This window comes from Mobula hypostoma, chromosome 3 (genome assembly GCF_963921235.1).
Source record: "Mobula hypostoma chromosome 3, sMobHyp1.1, whole genome shotgun sequence".
NCBI classification, from domain to species: Eukaryota; Metazoa; Chordata; class Chondrichthyes; order Myliobatiformes; family Myliobatidae; genus Mobula; species Mobula hypostoma.
In genome coordinates this window covers 207340304-207363926 of record NC_086099.1, presented here as the reverse complement: position 1 = coordinate 207363926, position 23623 = coordinate 207340304, and positions in this window count along the sequence as shown.

Here is a 23623-nt window from a genome sequence, read left to right as displayed (position 1 = left end):
AGGGCCCATTGGCTCCTATTACTCATCATGTCCGGCGTGGATGGCTCCAGCGTGACTTTGCAAATTATTCTTAATTACTCCATGAGTTAGTCTTCTGAGTTGTATAAATAATTGCTTCTGGGCAATCTTGCTTCTAAGACAAGATGAAACATTGGCAAAATTTAAAAAAGAATGTGTCTGAGCTTGAATAATGAGTATTGATGAACTATTTTAATTGAGGTGGAGTTGAGGAGGAAATTCTTCTCACAGAGGGTCAGGAATTAATGGATGCCTTTGTTTATTCCAAAGATATTGTAGCGGGTGTAGTCATTGAATTCACAGATGAGATGGATTAATGTTTGGATGTGGGAAGTCAAGAGAACAAACAAAAAGATGATGCTGAGTTTAAAATCAGATCAGCTTTGGCTTTACTGGACAAAGGAGCAGGCATGAGGAAACAGAATCAATTGGTCTCACACTCCTTCTCTTCCCCTCCCCATCCTCATGATCTGCCCATCACCTCCCTCTGGTTCCCCTCTTCTTTCCCTATATTCTGTTGTCCATTGTTCTCTCCTATCAGATTTCTCCTTCTTCAGCCTTTACCTCTTCAACCTATCACTTCCCAGCTTCTTACGTCATCACCCCTTGCCCAACACATCCATCTTCCCCCTCACCTGGTCTCTCTGATCACCTACCAGCCTGTACTCCTTCCCCACCCTCCACCCCCATCTTTTTATCCTGGCTTCTGTCCCCTTCTTTTCCAGTCCTGATGAAGTGTCTCAACCCAAAACATCAACTGTTTACTCCCAGCAACACACACAAAATGCTGGAGGAAATCAGCAGACCAGGCAGTATCTATGGAAAAGAGTAAGCAATTGACATTTCAGGCTGAGATCCTTCCTCAGGACTGGAGAAAAAAAGAGGAGAAGTCAGAGTAAGAAGGAGGGGGGAGGGGAGGAAGAAATACAAGGTTGTATGTGATAGGTGGAAACAGGAGGGGGGAGTAAAGTAAAGCTGGGTAGTCGATTGGTGAAAGAGATAAAGGGCTGGAGTAGGGGAAATCTGATAGGGGAGGACAGAAGGCCATGGAAGAGGAAGGTGCCCAGAAGGAGGTGATAGGCAGGTAAGGTGATAAGATAAAAGAGGGAAATGGGAATGGGGAATGGTGAAGGAGAGGGAGTGGCCATTACTGGAAGTTTGAGAATTGATGTTCATGCGGTCAGGTCGAAGGCTACCCAGTGAAGGTGCTACTCCTCCAACCTGAGCGTGACCTCATTGCGGCAGTATAAGAGGCCAAGGTCCGACATGTTGGAATGGGAATGGGAAGTGGAATTGAATTGGGTGGCTCCTGGGAGATCCCGCTTTTCCTGGCAGATGGAGCTTAGGCGCTTGGTGAAGCGGTCTCCCAATATACAGGAGGCCACACCGGGAGCACTGGATAGATGACCCGAACAGACTCACAGATGAAGTGTCGCTTCACCTGGAAGGACTGATTAGGGCTCTGGATGGTAGTGAAGAAGGAGGTGTAAGGGCCCGTGTAGCACTTGCTCTTGTTCAGGTGTAGCCCAGATAAGTGCTGGGAGGGAGATCAGTGGGGAGGGATGAGTGGATGAGAGAGAGAGCGATCCCTGCGGAAAGCAGAAAGTGGAGGGGGTGGTGGAGATGAGCTTGGTGGTGGGATCCCATTGGAGATGGCTGAAGTTACGGAAAATTATGTGCTGGACACGGAGGCTGGTTGGATGGTAGGTGAGGACAAGAGGAACCCTATCCCTAATGGGGTGGCAGGAGGATGGGGTGAGGGTAGATATGTGTGAAATGGAAGAGATGCAGGTGAGGGTGGTGTTGGTGAAGGAAGGGAATCTCCTTTCTTTGAAGAAGGTGTACATCTCTTTAGTTCTGGAATGAAAAGCTTCATCCTGAGAGCAGATGTGGCAGAGATGGAGGAATTGAGAGAAGGGGGGGGATGGCATTTTTACAAGTAACAGGGTGGGAAGGGATCGCTCCCGATGTGACTCCTTGTCCATTTGTCTCTCTCCACTGGTCTCCCTCCTGGCATTATCCTTGCAAACAGAACAAGTGCTAAACCTGCCCCTACACCTCCTCCCTCACTACCATTCAGGGCCCTGTGAGTCTGTTGGGGTCATATACTGTATCCGGTGCTCCCAGTGTGGTCTCCTGTATATTGGTGAGACCCAACGTATGTGGATTGAGAAACTGCTTTGCCGAGCACCTGCGCTCCTTCTGCCGGAAAAAGCAGGATCTCCCAGTGCCACCCATTTTAATTCTACTTCCCATTCCCAGTCCAACATGTCAGTCTACGGCCTCCTCTACTGCTGCGTTGAGGCCACGCTCAGGTTGGAGGAGCAACACCTTATGTTCTATCTGGGTGGCCCCCAACCTGATGGAATGAACATCAATTTCTTGAACTTCCGGTAATGACCCCTCGTCTCCTTCGGTATTTCCTTCTCTCACCTTATCTACTTACCTGCCCGTCGCCTCCTTCCGGTGCTCCTCCCCCTGCCCTTTCTCCAATGGCCTTCTGTCCTCTCCTATCAGATTCCTCCTTCTCCAGCCCTTTATCTCTTTCACCAATCAACTTCCCAGCTGTTTACTTCACACCCCCCTCCTCTCCTATCACCTAGCACCTTGTACTTCATCCTCCCCTCCCCCACCTTCTTACTCTGACTTCTCATTCTTTTCTCCAGTCCTGATGAAAGGTCTTGGCTCAAAATATTGACCGTTCACTCTTTTCCATAGATGCTGCATGGCCTGCTGAGTTCCTCCAGCATTTTGTGTGTGTTGCTCGGGTTTTCAGCATCAGCAGATTTTTTCTTCTTTGTGACTGTTTATTCCCCTCCAGAGATGCTGCCTGGCCTCCTGGGTTCCTTTAGCATTTTGTGTGTGTGTTGCTTCCTCTGTTCCTTTGTCTTCTTCGCTGGTCCTTCCAGTAGGAGGTATTGGATAGCAAGCATAGGCCAATTCCCCAATGCAAACTCACCTGCCCATGTCCTGACCTGCTGACTGTTCATTTCTTACTCCGTTCTTTCTGTCGTCTGTCCCTAGTTTTGAATTATCTTTGTTCAGATCTCAATGTGCTCTATAAACTCCTTTGCCATTACTTTCATTCTTGCACCTCCTTAATTTCTTTTGCTCCAGCATTAAATCGTCTGTTTTCTAAGCTCCGGAATTCTCTCTCTAAATCACTTTGCTTTGTTTTCCTCATCTCTCTCTCATTTTAAGCAGCTCTTCTGTCATCAGTTCTACTTATCTCCTGTGTGTTTAACCCCTGTTTAACTCTTTGCTATATTGGAGAAGTACCATTGTAAATTCCTGCTGTATCCTTAAAATATCACCTAAACTGAGTGGGCCAGAATCTTTCCAAGAAATTAACGTTTGGTCCATAGTGTTAAGTATTAACATCTGCACTTAACACATACTGTATCCTTAATATTTATTCCATTGAATTCATTGACCACTAATTGGTGCATATTATCAGGGAAGCAATTTTTAATTAGCCGGAGTCAATTTTCTCTGTCAGTATGCAAAATTATTGATTTGCAGGCTGCCCCAGCACATCCTTTGGACTGTGTTGATCATTGAGACAAGTGATGTATTTTATTCAATATTTCAATGTACCTGTGACAAATAAAGCCAATCTTTATCTTAATCACATTTTCCCCATTTTATTTAAAAATTGATACAAAAAGTAAGTGTGAATAGGTAAAAATCTGAACAATTGTTCACATTTATCAATAAACTGGGTAAACATTTCAATGTTCAGAGGGTTAAGGCTGGTATTCTTTATATGAAAAAAAAAGATTAGCTTTATGTGTCACATGTGCATCAAAACATGCAGTGAAATGCATTGTTTGCATCAGCAATGATTGTGCAGAGCAGCCCGCTAGGTTTTCAGTACACTTCCGGTGCCAACATAACATGCCCACACCCCACTAACCCTATCCTGTACGCCTTTGGACTGTGGGAGGAAACTGGGGCAAATAGAGGAAAGCCTCGTAATCGCAAGGAGAACATACAAACTCTTTACCGACGGCTGCAGGAATAGAGCCCTGATCATTCAGCTGCTGCTAATAGACTTACGTTAACTGTAATGTTACTGTGCCTCTCCCTCCATTCTGTTTTTGTGTTTTCCGCTCTGCTTTGCTCTAGGCACTGACTCTGTTAAGAGTCTGTTAAGTGCTAGGCAACAGATTTTTAATTTCAGACGTGGGGACATTTTCATAACGATCAGTCAATCAGCAAAGGATTAGATGTAAGGGCCATTAGGAAAATGATTCTGAGACACTTCAAGATGTTCTCTGAAACCATGATACATTAGCAATCATTTCTGCTTAACTCTGAATTGTCGGATAGATAGAATGGCAAGTGGAAAATTAACATTTCCGTAGTTTCCACATCATGTCAGACCAATTAAGTTGAAGAATGTTGACCTGAAAAGTTGACTTTTCGTTTCCCTTTATGGCTGCTGCCTGTCTTGTTGGGTTCATCCTGTAGCTCAACTAGGCTCCAGCATCTCCAGTATCCCCATTCCAAGGTCTCTCTGGACATGAATGCACTGAAAGTCCCTGCCTTTTACTGTTGATGTCGTACCTGAATTTGACACACAGCATATGCATTACCTCATACTGGTCTGGATTAAATTGCACTTGCCACCACTCAGCCCAGTCTTTAAAACCTATCAGGCTTTAACCACAAAATGTAGCAGTGTTCGGGCAAAGTGGTAAATCTACACTCACTCAACAGGGCAATTGCTTTTGGTTTAGCATCAGGCAAGATTTTGAGTTCAGAAACTTGAAAACAATTGTTGTGTTTCTCGTCATGTTGGTTGCCTCGGACGATGCTGCTCACAGCATCATATAATCAAAGTCTGTCTACCCAGCTCAGCAAGCCTATGCCAGCTCCCTGTAGAGCAAAATGGTCAGTGCCATTCCTCTACTTACTCTCTAAAGGCACGGCAAATTATTCTCCCTTTTAATCATTGTTGCACACAAAAATTGTTTGCAGCCTCTTCAGCTTCACAAAGATTTAAGTGCCCTTGGAATAGTCATAGTCCAGGGCAACAGAAGACTTACTGTGGTGATGAATATCTTACCTCTCTTCCTATTTCATCCGTATGCACACAATGCCATTTGACCAAACAACCAAACTGTTGGAGGAACTCAACGGGTCAGGCAGCATCTGTGGAGGAAAGTGGGTTTGAGTTGAGTCTTTCCATCTGGAACCCAAGATAGAGGGTAGATAGTCAGTATAAAGAGGTGAGGGCAGGGTTGAGCAAGAGCTGAGAAGTAATAGATGGATCCAGATGGGGAGGGGGGTCATAAACAGATGGAAGAGGGAACAATGGAAATAATGACAGAGGCTGGGAGGTGATACCAAGGGCTGTAGGCGATAGGAAAGGGAGCTTGAGCTTAGAATCAAATATGGACAGATAGGAACAGCCGGCCTTTAAATGCCTAAGACTCAAAGGCATGCATTTAAAGTGAGAAAGCATAAATTCAAAGGAGATGTGTGAGGCAATTGTTTTGCACGGAGAGTGTTGGGTGCCAGGGGTGGTAATAGAGGCAAGTATGAGACTAGTCTTACAGAAGTTGTTAGACAGGCATCTGAATATGCAGAGAATGGAGAGATATGGACATTGTGTAGGCAGAAGGGATTAGTTAGGCATTTCATTGCTAGTTTAATTAGTTTGGCACAGTGTTGTGGACAAAGAGCTTATTTCTTTACTGTAGTGTTCCATGTTCTATGTTCCTATGTAGGGGGAGGGGAGGGTTGTGTGTGGGGGATGGGCAGATACAGCGTGTGGACAAGGGGAGAGAAACAGGGGAATAGGGGCTGGGGTTTGTGTAGGATGAACAGAATACACCAGGAGATAGCATTTAGTTATATTTGTATAAAATACCCAAATCTCTATTGGACCCAGTTTGACCTCGACTAAATCTGAGTATTGTACTGGACTTTGAAGCACAGAACATATGAACAGCATTTATAAATATTTATTTATCTTTAATCTGCCATAAAGAGTAATTTTCCTTAATAAGGGATAAGCTCTGCCCATACAGGTAAGCAAAGACCTAAGTAAATGGAATTCATATTGGCTGCAAGGAAAAAACATTTTTCTATTCTATTCTGAAGTGCTCAGCTGCTAGGAATTATTGTGTGTTAATACACCACGAAGGTTCTGACAGCTTTTCTTAGATGTCAGCTTACATTTGTGCCGTAATCTAATACTTCATAATGACTCTAAGGTCTGCTGGGCTTGTGGCAATGCAGAATGAAGAGCATTTCAATTGAATCTTCAAACCACATAGCTGGAAGTGATATTTGTTTACCAAAACAGGCCTGTTTGAGCTTGGTGCTTGTGAAATGATAATTGCTGATCGTTTGAGCAATTCTCCAGCTTAAGCTCAGCTGGTGACTTGGTTGAAAGCCTGCTTTTTCTTTTTTGAAAGAGATCTTTCCTGCAGTCAAGTCCCCAAATCCCAAAACACGGTGTTAACTTCCGCACATATGCCGATTACATGTCACCAAAGTCTCCCTTATTTGCACCACTGTTCCACCCAACATTGATACTAAATATGTTGGATTTGTTCCAGTTTTGGGGAGTGTAAAGCCAATATCTGTCTTCCCTGTAACAGGTTTTATTTCCTAAACTTCAATCTGGTCTTCCACAGCTTTGTCAGAGACTGATCGAAACTGTTTTCTATTGGAACTAAGAAATAGCTGATGTTTGATTCTGAAAATGTAGGAATATTCAGCAGATCAGGCAGTATCTATGGAGAGAAAGTCAGTTAAAATTTCATCTGGTGACTTCAGATGTTGACTTTTTAAATCATATATTTGTCAGCAAATGGGATGTGGAGATTATTGCCCATCCCTATATCAACACTGATCAAATAGTTTGTCAAGCCATTTTGGAGGAAATTTACGTGTCTGCGCAGGATTGGAAGACACTGCAGGAAGTTGTGAACTCTGCCAGCTGGGCACTAGACTCCCCTGCATCCAGGACATCTTCAAAAGGCCATACCTCAAAGAGGTGCATCTATGATTAAGGACCCCCATTACGCAGGGCATGCCTTCTTTGCTACCATCAAGGAGGGGGTACAGGAGCCTGAAGGCATGCAACATTTCAGGAGCAGCTTCTTCCCCTCCACCATCAGATTTCTGAATGGACAATGAACCTATGAACACTTCCTCAGTATATTTTTAACTCTCTTTTTGAACTACTTATTTAATTTAATTTTCTGTTCTCATACATACTTCTCATTGTAATTTATAGATTTTATTATTATGTATTGCAATGTACTGCTGACACAAAATAACAGATTTCATGACATATGCCAGTGATATTAAACCTGATTCTGATTTGGAAGTGTCAACCAGATCGTTGGGGGTCTGGAGTCACAGGTGAAGAAGGTGAGGGTATGTGGCTGCCCAGTTGTTCCAGCCTACTTTCATGCGGGTAGCTTTTCATTCCAGTTGCCAGGATCGAATGAAAACTTGTGTCCCCCAAACGATGACCCAGAGGTCTGAACATTGGTTCAATGATATAACTGCTGTACCACTAACCCAAATTCACAGCAACCCTGCAGTCACAGCTGACCCTGAATCAGGCTGCCTTTAGCATTCACACCATCACTGAGCCCACTTATTTCCACCAATGTACAACTGACTGGCTGTACCTCCTTTTGCTCACCTCTCACTGAAGGAGCAGTTTTGGGCCTCATATCCCAAAAGGGTGAGGTAGCATTGGAGATGATCCAGAGGAAGTGTAGGGGAATAATCTGGGTGTGAGGAGCATCAAATACTCGAGGGCATAGCTTTAAGGTGAAGGGGGAATATGTTTAAAGAAGATTTATGAGTCATGGTTTTTACACATAGTGTGATAGGTCCCTGGATCGCACTGCCAGAGGAAGTGGTGGAATAACACCTACAATGCATTTAGACAGCACACGAACAGACAGGGAATGGAGTGATATAGACCATGTGTAGTTTACATTGGCATCAGGGTTGGCACAGACATTGTGGGCTAAGGGGTCTGTTCCTGCATTGTTTTTTTACGTTGTATATCACAGGAAGAGCACGCAAACACCACATAGACAGAATCAGCTTCAGATCAAACCAGGGTCGCTAGACTAGTGAGGCAACAGCTCTACCAGCAGTACCACACTGTCCATCAAGTTGTAAGGCTTTTCATAAAGAGCAAGAGAGAACGAGAGCAAGGGCGATGGAGAGGGTCAGGGAGGGAATTCCAATCCATTGGTAGATGAGGACACTGGTGCCGATTGTGGAGTAATCAAGTTTGGAAATGAGCAAGAGGCCTGAACATAGAACAGTTCCAAAGGAAGTTCAAACAGGACAGGCCCCACTCGCTTTTCAAATCTGGCGTAAACTCTACAGGCAATGGCTTCTGTGATTTCAGGGTCTGCAGGAATGAAGGAGCTTAAACATTCCAGAGGGTCAGCAGGCAGGAGATCTTTGCAGTTGCAGTGAGAGGGATTTAAAAGTAAAGATGATAATCTTAAAACGTACTTTACTGCGGCCTGATGTTGGTCAGTGAGCATGGAATTGGAGACTCGGTATTAGTTATCCCCTGTGTCTCAGAGTTTTGGAGGTTACAGACATGGCTGGGATGTTCATCCCTAAGTGAGTAGGTTAGTTTACAGAGATGGAAATGGACATATTTGTGTGAAGAGTTTGAGAAATGTAAATAGCTCTCAATGAGATAACTGCTCGAACAAGTTTTTTATATAGGTTTCTCCATTGAATGACATAATGAAACTCCAGACATAGTGAGTTTTAACAAAAAAAAAGGTGTTGGGGGGTGGAATCAAGATTTGTGGGCAGCACTTTAACCAGAAAGTCTTTGTACAAAATGTCTGCTCTGAAGTTATCTCTGTGCAGCAGGTTTAAAGATTAAAATACAGGAACAAAGGGAAGCTTAGAGGCACCAACAAATGTGCAGATATCATCCCCGATAACGTTAAGGATTTTGTGGCAGCAATTCATTCTGTGAATTTATCCTTTAAAATTTGCCTCCAAACAAATATCCCATCAGAGTAAACCTTTCTGCTTTGTAGGAAGGTTTAATGATGAGATATTGCTTCTTGGAAATCTATAACGGGTCTTTCAAATGAATCGTTTATCAATTTAGAGCATGTTTAAGGTTCTCTACATTCACCTCAGTGAGTCGGTGAACCCAGTCTGTATTGTAATGGGCTGCCTCACGTCTTACAATATACTAGGCTGTTGCTGGTTGTAACAACAGTAACGGTGAATCAGAGTTAAGCCCTTCCGTCGGCTTTTGAGACAGATTGACGTGCACTTGCAGCAACTGCAGATAACCCTAATGCAGCCTAACGCAGTCCTGATGAAAGGTCTTGGCATGGCACATCGACTGTTCACTCCTTTCCAAAGATGCTGCCTGGCCTGCCAAGCTCCTCCAGCATTTTTAGTGTGTTGCTTTGATTTCCAGCATCTGCAGATCTTCTCTTGCAGCAAATAAAAAGCCTGCTTTCCGGCAGCAACTTATCTTCACACCCAGGTCGACCGCAACGAGTGTGAGGCCGTTTCCCGGGCAGACCCCCCACCTCAAGTCCTAAATGTGTTCGGTAACCCCCGGAATTAAAAGTGCTCTGTCTATACTGATGTTCATCCAAATTGACTTCACATCAATTAAGTGGCCACTTAACCGCACCCACAATATAAAAAGACAATTGGGTCCCTGCTGAAGTCCTCTGACTGGAATGCATCTGTAGGAAGTGTGCTGACAAGAGTATTGCCACAGGGCAGCATATGTCTCCTGCTCCACTGATCAGCTGAAGTATGACTTAAAATAAATGGCCATAAGGGTCTCTGAAAGAATGTGGGGCACATGGTGGAGCTAACTATTAAAGAATGAAGAAAGACGCACATTTATAATGTTCCACGTCTCAAGCCTTCCCACAGCCAGTGAAGGACAAACATGTGATTGATGGAAGAGGTCTCATTCAGACTACTTTAGCTAGCATGAAGTTCTTACAAGCAGGCAGTTCTCAAATAATACAGACCCTTTCTTTAAGCTGCTTTTTAACCGTGAGGGACACCAGTGCTTTTGTGTTATAACTGCTACATATGTTAATTGTCAAATTAAGTAGAAAGATTTTCCAGCTTTAGATATCTTTTTTATTTGTTTTTGACCACGTGAACTTGAAATTGAAAGCTGGGTTAAAGAATTTAAAAACATACGAAATAGAAAAAGGAGGCGGCCATTCGGCCCCTCATGACTACTCCAACATTCAATGAAGCCAGAGATGATAATAGTGCAGTCACTAGAGTCGAGTATGATGTTTTCCTAAGGGGTCTGTTGGGTCCTTGGGAGGCTGGAAAGGGCAGCTTGGGATCAACATATTGAGACCTCACAATCCTGGCCCCATCACCACTTGATGATCGCCACAGGACTTAATCTGAGATGTTCGGATGGATTTCCTTAATGGAAAAAATGCCTCGTGTGATTTTGTTTTACGTGGGGAGGCTGACGTGTGGGCAGCCACCACATGGCACTTGACAGAACGGGGTCGGGGTCCGGTAGCGTGGAGTGCAGGGGTGGCAGGGCACCCCTCATTGTTGCAGCCTTTCTCCACCTTCACTGCCTTTGAGATGTTTCGTCGTCTCTCACCAGCTCCACCGTAGAGTTCGATCTTTGTTTGGAACCTCCCCCTTGAACTTATTGCCATTATTATTATTATTATTATTTCTGCTCTTTTTTCTCTCTTTTTGCATTTGCACAGTTTGTTGTTTTTGCACACTGGTTGTCTGCCCTTTTGATGCGGTCTTTCATCATATGGTTATTGGATTTATTGAGTATGCCTGCAAGAAAATGAATCTCAGGTGATGCATGTGTACTTTGATAATAAAGTTACCTAAACTTTGAACTTTGACTGTGTGGGCTACTCCAGGTGTTCTGTTTCTTCCACATCACAAAGATGTGGCATTTGGAAAATTAACTGTCTGCTGTAAATTCCACCCGCGGCTCCCCCCCCACCCTTCCAAGTGGGTGTTAGACTGTGGAGAGGGCTGAAGAGAATGGAGGGAGAATAAAACATGGAATTCTTGCCAGATTAGTTTAAATATGTGTTTGATGTTCCATGTGGCTTGCTTTTGTGCTGTGACTACTTTGCAAAGTCACTTTGACTATAAAATCTGAGGCTCAGGCATAAGACGCAAGCAGAGCTATTGGACACAGGAGGCAAGCCCAAGTATGCGGGAATGAGAGATATGTTTAGAAGCAAAGTTGATGGAGCTGATTTATTGTAAAGAGATGTTATTATTGGACCTACCTGCACAAATTGCTGAATATCCTTTTGTTACTGCATATGATGAATCTAGCCTGACTATTATGAAGGGGGTCTCATGATAATAATATAACTCATTTATAGAATGTTACATCTGAGGGAAAGTGACACTTTGCAACCTAATAACAAATGAAGTGTCTAATGTATTCCTATCATCCATTTCCCTTGCTTATGAAAATAAATGTTTAAAAGGAATGATATTTAAAACACAGTTATTAATCTGCATTAAAAATACCAACTAATGACAGAATTGGGTGTTAATCATAATGTAAATGTAATTAAGTAACTCCTACGCAATATATTAAAGGCATTTGGATAAATGTTAGAGGGAGGACTAAAATATATATAAAATAGAAGAAAGAAATTATATTTGCTGTTAAAATGATTCCATGCCTTTAATAGAGGCAAATGTTATAAAATTTTAATGATTTCTTCTGTGTTCAGGGAAGAAATGACTATCAGGTGTCTGGCTTTAAGCCGTTGTAAGTGTACGATTAATAATATGAGCTGTTCCTGCTGTTATCTATATCAAAATTCAATATAGTCAGTGAAAACCATGGCAACACTAAGGTTTCAGCATTCTTAGCAAGTCAGCCTGATGCCAGAATGCAGGATTTGTGAATGACACTTAAAATGCACATAGAAGTTTTATATCAGTTCAATTCATTCATTTATATTGAGCCCATCGCCAAATCATTTTGTGAGTGCCATAAGCTCTCTCAAGTCTGCATAATGCATACTCTCGAGTTTACTGATTCCACTATGACTGCAAGTAATTTCAGATCTGTTCAGGTATGGTTTGCTCTTGGAAAACAGAAAACAAAGCTATTGAAAATGATGTGCAGTAAAAATCAGCAGCACTGTGGGCGAAAAGCACCTATTATCACGCGCAGAATAAAACGTCATCTAAATCTCTTCACGGTGATGTAAAAGACGTGGATGGAGAGCCAGAGAGTGGGCAGGAGTTCAATCCAAAAACAGGTGGGTTTTAAGAAGGTTTTCAAAAGGATGGGGAGAGACAGAGAGTTGTGAAGAAAATGTAAAAGTATTGGGCTTAAGCCATGGCCTCTAATATGGGATAAAGGGAAAAGGATGGACAAGATTGGCAAAAACCCCTGAGCTAGATGGACAGATGATTTAGTCGAAGGTACTTGAAAAAGATTACAGGACTAAATTTTGAGAAGGTAGACGCTAGTTCTCTTCACTAGAATCAGCCGACACAAAATCCTCCTGAAGTTGTAGTAAAGTAAATACACCATAGGCAAATAAAGGCAAAAATTATTCTGGTAGAAACAGAGAAACATAGAAAACGTACAGCACAATACAGGCCCTTAGGCCCACAGAGCTGTGCTGAACATGTCCTTACCTTATGATTTACCTAGGGTTACCCATGGCCCTCTATTTTTCTAAGCTCCATATACCTGTCCAGGAGCCTCTTAAAAGACCCTATCATATCCTCCTCCAGTACTATCGCTGGCAGCCCATTACATGCAGTCACCAATCTTTGAGTAAAAAACTTACCCCTGACATCTCCTCTGTACCTACTTCCAAACACCTTAAAACTGTGCCCTCTTGTGCTAGCCATTTCAGCCCTGGGAAAAAGCCTCTGACTATCCACGTGATCAATGCCTCTCATCATCTTATACACCTCTATCAGGTCACATCCCACCCTCTGTCGCTCCAAGGAGAAAAGGCTGCATTCACTCAACCTATTCTCATTAGGTATGCTCCCCAATCCAGGCAACATCCTTGTAAATCTCCTCTGCACCCTTTCTACGGTTTCCACATCCTTCCTGTAGTGAGGCGACCAGAACTGAGCACAGTACACCAAGTGGGGTCTGACCAGGGTCCTATATAGCTGCAACATTACCTCTCGGCTCCTAAACTCAATCCCATGATTGATGAAGGCAAATGCACCATACGCCTTCTTAACCACAGAGTCAACCTGTGCAGCAGCTTTGAGTGTCCTATGGACTCGGACCCCAAGATCTCTCTGATCCTCCACACTGCCAAAAGTCTTACCATTAATACTATATTCTGCCATCATTTTTGACCTACCAAAATGAACCACTTCACTATTATCCGGGTTGAACTCCATCTGCCACTTCTCAGCCCAGTTTTGCATCCTATCAATGTCCCGCTGTAACCTCTGACAGCCCTCCACACTATCCACAACACCCCAAAATTTGTGTTATCAGCAAATTTACTAAACCATCCCTATACTTCCTCATCCAGGTAATTTATAAAAATCATGAAGAGTAGGGGTCCCAGAACAATGTGTTTAGTCACATCCTCAAAAAATTCGATCAGGCTCATAGGGCACAACGTACCTTTGACAAAGCCATGCTGACTGTTCCTTATCATATTATACATCTCCAAATGTTCATAAATCCTACCTCTCAGGAGCTTCTCCTTCAACTTACCAACCACTGAAGTAACACTCACCGGTCTATAATTTCCTGGGCTATCTCTACTCTCTTTCTTGAACAAGGGAACAACATCCTCAACCCTCCAATCCTCCGGTACCTCTCCCATCCCCATTGATGATGCAAAGATTATCGCCAGAGACTCAGTAATTTCCCCCTTCACCTCCCACAGTGGTCTGGGGTACATTTCGTCTGGTCCCGGTGACTTATCCAACTTGATGCCTTCCAAAAGCTCCAGCACATCCTTTTTCTTAATATCTACATGCACAAGGTTTCCAGTCCACTGTAAGTCATCCCTACAATTGCCAAGATCCTTTTCCGTGGTGAATACTGAAGCAAAGTATTCATTAAGTATCTCTACTATCTTCCCCGGTTCCATACACACTTTTCCACTGTCACATTTGTTTGGTCCTATTCTCTCATGTCTTATCCCCTTGCTTTTCACATACTTGTAGAACGCCTTGGGGTTTTCTTCAATCCTGTCCGCCAAGGCCTTCTCATGGCCCCTTCTGGCTCTTCTAATTTCATTCTTAAACTCCTTCCTGCTAGCCTTATAATCTCCTAGATCTCTATCAATACCTAGTTTTTTGACCCTTTTGTAAGCTCTTCTTTTCTTCTTGACTAGATTTACAATAGCCTTTGTTCACCACGGTTCCTGTGTCCTACCATCCTTTCCCTGTCTCTATGCAGAACCCCATGCAAATATCCCCTGAACATTTGCCACATTTCTTCCATGCGTTTCCCTGAGAACATCTGTTTCCAATTTGTGCTTCCAAGTTCTTGCCTGATAGCCTCATATTTTAACTCCAGTTAAACGTTTCCTTAACTTGTCTGTTCCTATCCCTCACCAATGCTATGGTAAAGGAGATGGAATTATGATCACAATCTCCAAAATGTTCTCCACTGAAAGACCTGACACCTGACCAGGTTCAATTCCCAATACCTGATCAGGTACAGCCTCTCCTCTTGTAGGCTTATCTACATATTGTGTCAAGAAACCTTCCTGAACACACCTAACAAACTCCACCCCATCTAAATCCCTTTCTCTAGGAAGATGCCAATCAATATTTGGGAAATTAATATCTCCCACCATGACAATCCTGTTATTATTACACCTTCCCAGATTCTGTCTCCTCTCTGCTCCTCGATGTCCCTGTTAATATTGGGTGGTCTATAAAAAACACCCAGTAGAGCTATTGACTCCTTCCTATTCCTAACTTCCACCCACAGAGACCCTGTAGCCAACCCTTCAGTGATTCCTCTGAAACTCACTTAGTGACTAGAAGACCACATTTACCACAATTGCTCTGGAATTTCACATGTGTTTTATAAGCCATTTTTTCTGCACTAGCCAAAGCCAGGGGCTACCATCTTTCACCCAGGACAAAATTAATTGCCTATTGGGCTCATGATTGATGCACCAATATGTTAATAGTATATATTGCCTGGCAAACCTGATGGAGGTTTTTGTTCATGTGAAGATTGATGTATGTAATTAATGTGGCAAATATGGATTAGAAAAATCTTTCTCTCTTCTCTTCTGCCTGTCACTTTCATGCATGGTCCATTCTCCTCTCCTATCACACTCCATTTTGTTCAGCCCTTTTCCACCTATCAGCTCACAGCTTCTCACTTAAATTACACCATCCCCCGCTCCCCCCCCCGCTGCACCCATACCAACCTCCTCACCTGGCTTCACTTATCATCTTCCAGTTTGTACTCCTTCCCCTCCCCACCTTCTTATTCTGGCTTCTTCCCCCTTCCTTTCCAAAAAAAAACTTATGAAGGATCTCGGCCCAGAGGGATGGGTTTGTTCCTTTCCAGAGATGCTGCCTGACTTGCTGAGAACCTCCAGCACTTTGCATGCATTACTCTGGATCTCCAGCACCTCTTGTGTTTATGGATTAATAAAAAGTGTTCTGCAAATTATCTCATGTTGGATTTGTTTATTTAAAAAAAACTAAGATCAATGAGGCTCTTTTACTTAAGCAATCCTTCAACATTGAGGATCATTTGCTTCCACTCGGGTTTTTGTGTGTTCCAAGGTGACCAGACTAGGAGCCGCTGTTGGGACCGGTATCCAACATATGGGTCTTCGGTGAAGTGACGTCCTCTTTCCACCGGGCTTCCACAGAGCTTCAGTGTGCATTTGATACATGGGCTATAGGATTGAGGTAATCAATGATTCCCAGGCTGAGGGGTAAAATGTATGGAATAAAAATAGAATCATATAATCATAGAATTGTACAGTACAGAAACAGGACTTTTTTGTCATATACATTAATGATCTGGATGATGGGGTGGTAAATTGGATGAGTAAGTATGCAGATGAAACTAAGATAGGTGGAGTTGTGGATAATGAAGTAGGTTTTCAAAGCTTGCAGAGAGGTTTAGGCCAGTTAGAAGAGTGGGCTGAAAGATGGCAGATGGAGTTTAATGCTGATAAATGTGAGGTGCTACATTTTGGTAGGACTAATTAAAATAGGACATACATGATAAATGGTAGGGCATTGAAGAATGCAGCAGAACAGAGGGATCTAGGAATAATGGTGCATAGTTCCCTGAAGGTGGAATCTCATGTGGATAGGGTGGTGAAGAATGCTTTTGGTATGCTGGCCCTTATATATTGAGTATAGGAGTTGGGATGTAATGTTGAAATTGTACAAGGCATTGGTGAGGCCAAATTTGGAGTATTGTGTACAGTTTTGGTCACCGAATTATAGGAAAGATGTCAACAAAATAGAGAGAGTACAGAGAAGATTTACTAGAATGTTACCTGGGTTTCATCACCTAAGTTACAGAGAAAGGTTGAACAAGTTGGGTCTTTATTCTTTGGAACGTCGAGGGGGGACTTGATAGAGGTATTTAAAATTATGAGGGGAATAGACAGACTTGACGTGGATAGGCTTTTTCCATTGAGAGTGGGGGAGATTCAAACAAGAGGAAATGAGTTGAGAGTTAAAGGGCAAAAGTTTAGGGGGAACTTCCTTACTGAGAGAGTGGTAGCTGTGTGGAACGAGCTTCCAGCAGAAGTGGTTGAGGCAGATTCAACGTTGTCATTTAAAATTAATTAGACAGCTATATGGACAGGAAAGGAATGGAGGGTTATGGGCTGAGTGCAGGTCGGTGGGACTAGGTGAGAGTAAGAGTTTGGCACGGACCAGAAGGGCCAAGATTGCCTGTTTCCGTGCTGTAATTGTTATATGGTTTATATGGTTATATGGTTTTTGGCCCAGATGCCTAAACTGACTTCAATGCTTAATCTCAGTTACCTGGTTTAGTAATGTATCCCTCTGTGCCTCACCTATCCATATCTCGGTCCAAATGCCTCTTAAACATTGTAGTTGAATCTGTCTCCACCGTTTCCCCTGGCAGCTCATTGAAGCCTGAAAGACATTGGCTGCCCAGGCCAAAGCCCGAGGGTCCATCCAAAGTTCAAAATTCAAGGCCTGTTGCTCAGAATCCTGAGCTGAAGTTGAAGCTTGTGAATCCACTGGAGTCTGGAGGCTGAAGATGGTCTGTCTTGGGGTTAGAAGACTGTGTATGTGAGTGAGTGGGTGGGTGGGTGGGTGGGAGGGAGAAACGGGGCCTGTTCTGCTATTGTTGCTTTGTTACTTGGCGCGTTCTGCGTTGTTGTGTTCTGCCGAGCATCATGGGCACGTTATGCTGGGACTGCAACGTGTGGCAGTACCTATGGGCTGCCCACAGCACATCCTTAGGTGTGTTGGTTGTTAAACCAAATGGTGCATTTGACTGTATGTTCTGATGTACATATAATAAATGAATCTGATTCTGAATCACCGCTATGTAAAAAACAGCTACTCATCAGACTTCTGTTCTCAACTTCCCTACCCTGGGAAGAAGACTTTCTTCATCCCTTCTACGCCCCTTATAATGTAATTAACCTCTATAAGACCACCCCTCAACCTTCTGTGTTCTGGTGAGAAATAACCCAGCCAATCCAATCTCAAGCCTTCAATCCAGGCAACGTCTTGGTGAAACTCTTTTGTGTGACATATTGTTATCACATCCTTTCTGTAGAGGAGATGTGATATGATCTAAGACTATAAATGGATAGAGCATATTTAGAGTAGACAGTGGGTATCTTTCTTCCCAGAATCGAAATGTCAAATACTGGAGAGCATGTATTTAAGGTGAGAGGGAATTTTTACACAGAGTGGTGGGTGCATGGAACACTCTGCCAGGGATGGTAGTGGAAGCAAATACAATAAAGGCTTTAACAAAAAGCTCCCAATAGGGCGTGAATGTACAGAGAATGGAGGGATATCGTCAGAAGGGATTCGTTTATTTCGGCATTTAATTGCTATTTTCATTAGTTCAGTATATTGTGGGATGAACTCTCTGCTCCTGTGCTGCACTATTCTATGTTCTATGTAGCTTGAAAACCTGAATTCTAGATGATACTTGTCCTCCAGAACGAGTCCTGTCTATCTGCATTTGGCCCATATCCTGTAACCCTTTCCTATCCATGCACCTGTCGAAATGGTTTTTAAACAGTGTAAGTGCACCTGCCTCTACAGTTTCCTCTGGCAGTTTGTTCCTTATACCCACCACCCTCTACATGTGGAAGTCCTGCCTCTCAGGTTCCCTTTAACTTGTTCTCTCACTTTAGACCTACACCCTCTAATTTTCATTTCCCCTCCCTGGGCACAATACTGCGACACTCCATTTCATCTATGTCCCTCGTGAATTAATAAATCTTTATAAGCTCAACCTTCGGCCTCCTTCACTTCAGAGAAAACAGTCCCAGCCTATCCAATTTTTCATTATAACTCTGTGATAAGATGCTGTGAGTCCGTGACTCTATTCCATAAGACCATAAGACAAAGGAGCAGAAGTCGGCCATTCGGCCCATTGAGTCTGCTCCGCCATTTTATCATGAGCTGATCCATTCTCCCATTTAGTCCCACTCCCCCGCCTTCTCACCATAACCTTTGATGCCCTGGCTACTCAGATACCTATCAATCTCTGCCTGAAATACACCCAATGACTTGGCCTCCACTGCCGCCCGTGGCAACAAATTCCATAGATTCACCACCCTCTGACTAAAAAAAATGTTCTGAATGGGCGCCCTTCAATCCTTAAGTCATGCCCTCTCGTACTAGACTCCCCCATCATGGGAAGCATTTTTGCCACATCCACTCTGTCCATGCCTTTCAACATTCGAAATGTTTCTATGAGGTCCCCCCTCATTCTTCTAAACTCCAAGGAATACAGTCCAAGAGCGGACAAACGTTCCTCATATGTTAACCCTCTCATTTCCAGAATCATTCTAGTGAATCTTCTCTGTACCCTCTCCAACGTCAGCACATCCTTTCTTAAATAAGGAGCCCAAAACTGCCCACAGTACTCCAAATGAGGTCTTACCAGAGTCTTATTGAGCCTCAACATCACATCCCTGCTCCTATACTCTATTCCTCTAGAAATGAATGCCAACATTGCATTCGCCTTCTTCACCACCGACTCAACCTGGAGGTTAACCTTAAGGGTATCCTGCACGAGGACTCCCAAGTCCCGTTGCATCTCAGAACTTTGAATTCTCTCCCCATTTAAATAATAGTCTGCCCATTTATTTCTTCTACCAAAGTGCATAACCATACACTTTCCAACATTGTATTTCATTTGCCACTTCTTTGCCCATTCTTCCAATCTATCCAAGTCTCTCTGCAGACTCTCTGTTTCCACAGCACTACCGACCCCTCCACCTATCTTTGTATCATCAGCAAACTTAGCCACAAAGCCATCTATTCTATAATCCAAATCGTTGATATACAACATAAAAAGAAGCGGCCCCAACACGGACCCCTGTGGAACACCACTGGTAACCAGCAGCCAACCAGAATAGGATCCCTTTAGTCCCACTCTCTATTTCCTGCCGATCAGCCAATGCCCTATCCACACATGTAACTTTCCCGTAATTCCATGGGCTCTTATCTTGTTAAGCAGTCTCATGTGTGGCACCTTGTCAAAGGCCTTCTGAAAATCTAAATATACAACATCTACTACATCTCCCTTGTCTAGCCTACTTATAATTTCCTCAAAAAATTGTAATAGGTTTTTCAGGCAGGATTTTCCTTTAAGGAAACCATGCTGAGTTCTGCCTATCTTGTCATATGCCTCCAGGTACTCCGTAACCTCATCCTTGATAATTAACCCTCTACTCCTTAACGATGGAAGTTCATCAACACGAAACAATAACCAGGCAATGTTGTCTGCTGAATTTGCAGCATTTTCTGTTTTTAGATCTGATTCCTAGAGTCTGCTGTCATAGCGTCATAGAAAAGTACAGCACAGAAACAGGCCCTTCAGCCCCTCTAGTCTGTGCTGAGCCATTTAAACTGCCTACTCCCATTGCCCTGCACTGGGACCATAGACCTCCACATCCCTACCAACCATGTACATTCTGGTGACTCTGATCTGCTGAGAATTCACATCATTTTATTAAATTTTTGATACAGATTTTTAGTATGTTAAGTTAGAACATAGAACATAGAATGTAGGACAGTACAGCACAGGAACAGGCCCATAATGTTGTGTTGGCTTAAATTTTTAGTTGCTTTTCCTCTATAGCATTCTGCTTTGTATAAAATGAGGTCATTTTATAGGGTAGACAGAGCAAATGTTCTGTCATATTATTTACTGTCAGCTTGGTTCCCCTTTCATGGTGATCTCTAAATTCATAACATTGATAGTCCAAGATATTAACAGCTGTATAGCACTTCACAATTAATTCCCAATATGTGCGCATGGTACTGCAAAGCTCGGTTGTCCTAAAGCTGATGGAAGATCAATTATAACACATAGAATGGCATCAGTAGACAAATTATTTGAAAAAGCAAATTGCTCCTGAAGCAGTAGCTCTCAAGTCAGCTGCTGAAAACTGCAGTTTGCTGTGTGTGAATCAATGACAGAGAAATTTTAAAATAATTTTTATTACTATTTTCTAATTTTCTAATGCTAGATCCGTTTTCTAATGGCAAAGGGCAACATGTAAAATTTTATATATTTCTTGTATGTTAATTTACTTTATATAGTCCATAAGTCCATAAGGCATTGCAGCAGAATTAAGCCATTCGGCCCATTGAGTCTGCTCTGTCATTCCACCATGACAGATTTATTACCCCTCTCAACCCCACTTTCCCGCCCTCTCCCCATAACCTTTGATGATCTTACTAATCAATAATCTATCAACCTCCACCTTAAATATAGCCAATGAATTGGCATCCTTCTGTGTCAGTGGCAATGTTCCACGAACTCATTATAGTTTAATTGATGTATTAATGTATATTTATTTTAATAAATTATGGTTAATTTATGATTTCCTTGTGAACGTTGTGTGCCTGTGATGCAAGTTTTTCATTGCACCTCTGCACATACTTCTGTTTAGGAAATAAATTGGTAAATTGGTTTATTACTATCTCATGTACTGAGGTTCAATGAAAAACTTGTCTTGCGTATCATACCGCCAGATCAAATCATTACAACACTACACTCGACTTTGCCTTTCAAATTCAACTCGAACCAAAGAGGAATTATCTTTCCTCCCGAGGATGCATGTGGGTTTATTCTGACCGTCAATTCAATCCTGACTTCCACAAAATAGAAATGGTAAACAATTCATTTTTTCCCAAACTATCAGTTCATCTTCCAGTCTTATTTTTCATCTGTCTCCCAATCCAGGAGCTTTCTACTCGCTGGTAATTTAAATAGCAATTTTGTTTCACGAGGAAGTTAACTTTAGTGCCCCAGATGAGCATCGAGTTTGTAATGAACCTCTGCTCTGTAAGGACATAAAGAACAGAAACAGAAGCAGGAGTAGGCCATTTGGGCCCTCGTGTCTGCTGTATCACTCATTAAGATCATGGCTGGTCTAGTATGCAAACTTCTCTTGCATTTAACTGCCTATCCCTTAATTCCCATAGGAGCTAAAAATGCTTCGGTCTTTGTCCTGAATATAGGGAGCATGGTATCATAGAGGTTAGCATAATGCCTTACAGTGCCAGTGACCTGGGTTCAATTCTGCCGCTGGATGTAAGGAGTTTGATCGTCGCTTGTCCATTCTTTGGCCAGGAGGAATCATTGTACCATGGAATGTGAGGGGTTGCAGCCCCTACTTGAATATTTGAAAGCGCTGCTCCTCAGCTTCTGGTTGTGCTTCAGCCCATGCTCTTGACGTATGGGCACCCAGAACGGAGGGGCAGGGGGCGCTCAGAGGATCTACTGCTGGGCTTTCTCCAGGGCCTGGCCAAGATGGCTGTTCACTAGGCGGCAGAGCAGTCGAGGCCTCTGCCCAGGACAACGGCTGGCTTCTCTTCCACGGATACTTTCGTGCTCTGGTGTCCTTGGAGAGGGTGCCTGCAATCACCATGGGTACAGAGAGGGATTTCCAGGAACGGTGGGAATTGACTGTTTTATAGACGGTAATAATCATACTTTAATTTGAATTTGTTCACTGTCTTGTAAATAGTTTGGAAAAAAAAGGAAGTTTGATCACTCTCCTTGTGACTGCATGGGTTTCTTCCAGGCGCTCTAGTTTCCTCCCACACTCCAGAGACATCCAGGATAGTAAGTTACACACACAAAATGCTGGAGAATCTCAGTAGATCAGGCAGCATCCATGGAAATGAACACACTGTCATCGTTTCAGGCCGAGACCCTTGCTCAGGACTGGAAAGGAAGGGTGAAGACACCAGAATAAAAAGGTGGAGGGAGGGGAAAGATAGCCAGAAGGCGATGAGTGAAGTCAGGAGGGTAGGAAAGGTAAAGGGCTGGAAGAAGAAGGAATCTGATAGGAGAGGAGAGTGGACCATAGGAGAAAGGGAAGGAGTAAGGTCTCACCAATGTAGAGGAGGCTGATCAGGAGCACCAGATATAACAGACAAACCCAGCCTCAGCTGGAAGGACTGTTTGAGGCCTGGAATGGAGGTGAAGGAGAGGTGAATGGGCAGGTGTAGCACTTTGGCCGCTTGCAGGGATAAGTGCCGGGGGTGGGGGGGGGAGAAAGATTAGTGCAGCGGGATGGATGAACAAGGGAATCACAGAGAGAGTGATCCTGCGGAAAGTGCGGGGGGGTGGTGGAAGGAGAGGGGAGGTAAAGATTGGTAGTAGGATCCTTTGGAGATGGCAGAAGTTGTGGAGAATGATATGCTGGATGTGGAGGCTCATGGAGTTTCAGGTGAGGACAAGAGGAAATCTATCACTGCTAAGGCAGCAGGAAGATCTGGTGAGTGCAGATGTGCGGGCAATGGAGGAGATGCGGCAGAGGACAGCACCAAAGGTGGAGTAAGGGAAACCTCGTTCTTTGAAGAAGGAGGACATCCCTGAGGTCCTGTAAAGGAAAGCCTCATCCTGGGGACAGATATGGCAGAGATGAAAGAACTGAGAAAAGGGAATAGCATTTTTCTAGGGCACAGGGTTGGAAGAGGTATAGTAAAGATAGCTGTGGGAATTGGCAGCTGTATAAAAGATGTTGGTCAACAGTTGGTCTCCAGAGATGGAGACAGAGAGATCGGGAAGGGGGAGACAGAAATAGACCAAGTGAATTTAAGGGCATGGTGGAAGTTTGAAGCAAAGTTGATGAAACTGATGAGTTCAGCATTGGTGCATGGAGCAGCACCAATGCAGTCGACAACGTAGCAGAGGAAGAGTTGGGGAGCATTACTGGGGAAGGCTTAGTAAATCATAGGCCCTCAGTGTTATGTTTGTGGTACTGGGAAGTCGTAAGACCATAAGATCATAACACATAGGAGCAGAATTAGGCCATTTGACCCATAGAGTCTGCTCCACCATTCAACATTGGCTGATACTCTCTTTCCTTCCTCAGCCACACTCCCAGGCCTTCTCCCTGTA